This window comes from Cucurbita maxima, unplaced genomic scaffold, assembly GCF_002738345.1.
Source record: "Cucurbita maxima cultivar Rimu unplaced genomic scaffold, Cmax_1.0 Cma_Scf00035, whole genome shotgun sequence".
Classification (NCBI taxonomy): Eukaryota; Viridiplantae; Streptophyta; class Magnoliopsida; order Cucurbitales; family Cucurbitaceae; genus Cucurbita; species Cucurbita maxima.
In genome coordinates, this window is record NW_019272051.1 from 2,219,597 (window position 1) to 2,222,096 (window position 2,500).

The window sequence follows — 2,500 nt, forward strand, 5'->3', positions numbered from 1 at the left end:
AAAGGTAATAATTCTTTCTTGAAGTCCTGCATCTTATATCGAATCAATATTTTGTCGATGTACGATGCCTGAGACAATGCTAGTGATTTGTTCTTGCGATTCCAAACAATTTGGATTCCAAGACTAAACTGAGCCTCTCCCAAATCTTTCATTTGGAATTGTGTCGCTAGCCAATGCTTAATGTCAAATAGAAATCCCACATCATTTCGAATGAGTAAGATATTGTCAACGTACAACACCAGGAAAGCTACTGTACAGTTGACTATCCTTTTATAAACACAAGGTTCGTCAACATTCTGTTTAAAATCATAAGATTTGATCGCAGTATCAAACTTTATATTCCAGGATCGAGATGCTTGCTTCAACCCATAAATGGATCTTTTAAGCTTGCAAACCCTTTGCTCGTGATCCTGTTCAATGAACCCCTCTAGTTGAGCCATATAAATACTCTCTTCAAGATTTCCGTTTAGAAAGGCTGTCTTAACATCTATTTGTCAAATTTCATAATCATAAAATGTGGCAATAGACAAGAGTATTCTAATCGATTTAAGCATAGCAACAGGAGAGAAGGTTTCTTCATAGTTCACCCCCTCTCTTTGGGTATAACCCTTTGCTACTAGTTGAGCTTTAAAGGTTTGTACCTTACCGGTTTGGTCTCGTTTCCTCTTATAGATCCATTTGAAACCAATAGGTTTTACCCCATCTGGTTGATCTGCAAGTTCCAAAACTGAATTGAAGTACATTGACTCCATTTTAAGATTCATGGCTTTAATCCACTGATCTCTATCTTTATCATTCATTGCCTGTTTATAGGTCAATGGATCCTCAATGCCATCATCCGGTATGATGACTTGAGTTTCTGCCAAACCCAAGTAACGATCGGGTTGAGTTATAACCCTCCCATTACGTCAAGGCATTCTCAACTCTTGAGAAGGATGTGATTGACTAGAAGTGTCAGCTTCATCAACAACTCTTGTTGAAGAACCAGCTTGATCAACAACTCTTGTTGTTTTATCAGTAGCTTCTTTAGAAATCTCACTTAATATTAGTTTGCTGCGAGGTTGATGATTTCTTACGTTGTCTTCCTCTAAGAATGTAGCAATTGTTGATACAAACACTCTATTTTCTTGAAGGTCATAAAACAAACCACCTTTCGTCTCTTTGAGGTATCCTACGAATAAATATAATTTTGAAAGACGTTCTAATTTCTTGGGGTTTTGCAACAACGCATGTGCTGGACATCCTCAAATTCTGAAGTGACGTAAACTACCTTATGCCCCGGGCATGTTCTGCCAACACACCACCTTCAAAACATGGGGCTGGCCCAAGGATGGCCCAATGGCGTCACCACAACGTCACACGCTCAACGAGGTTCATGTTGGACGCCCGAAGGCACCCAACTCCACCCCACCTTGCATGCTTTGTCGTCGTACCAACCATCAACCATCCTCAAGTCAGCCCAAGTTAAAAGGCCACATTCCATGCTCAACAAGTCTCATGTCGCACGCCCAAAGTCATTTGACACTGCCCCACCAAGCATGTTCTGCCACCACACAGCCTTCAAAACATAGGGCTAGCCCAAGGAAGGGAGGCATACCACAACAACGTCCCACACTCAACGAGGATCATGCTGCATGCTCGTAGGCACCCAGCTCCACCCCACTTTTCATGTTTCATCATCGTACCAGCAGCCATCCACAGTCCAAACACCAGAGATTCCCAGTTAGAAGGCAACATTGCAACATTCCGTGCTCAACGAGGCTCATGTCGCACGCCCAAAGGCACCCGATTCCAACCAGCCGAACATGTTCTGGCACCACACGCCTTCAAAACATAGGGCTGGCCGAGCATCACCACAACGTCACACACTCAACGAGGTTCATGCTGCACGCCCAAAGGCACCCGACTCCACCCCACCTTGCATGTTTCATCATCGTACCAGCCATCAACCATCCTCAAGCCAGCTCAAGTTAGAAGGAAACATCGCAACATTCCATTCTCAACAAGGCTCATGTTGCACGCCCAAAGGCGCACCCGACACTACCTCACTGTGCAAGTTTCGCCACCGCACCACTGCCATCAACCGCCCTCGTTCGCCAACCACCACCCCCACACCCCAAGCATATCCCCACGTGCGGCACATAGTGCTTGGGGCATGGGGGTGGCGGAAGATATATGGGGTACCCCCGTGCCCAGCCAATGCAGATTAGTCACCCCCCTATATAGTACATTTTTTAGGCATTTTTGGTCTGCCAGGCCTACATACGATTTTTCTGAGTCGTCATACGACCAAATATATCAAGTTTTAGAATGTTGTTTTCCATGAACTCGATTGATTCATGAATTGAACATTCTAATGGATCTATAAATCAAGTTTCATAATTTTTCAACCAACTAATTTTTTTTAATGAATTTTTAAATATTAAATAATAAGAAATTAGAAAAAATAGCTAGAGTTGTCAAAAAAATCTGAAATTTTGTGGGAATCATGTTTTCATGT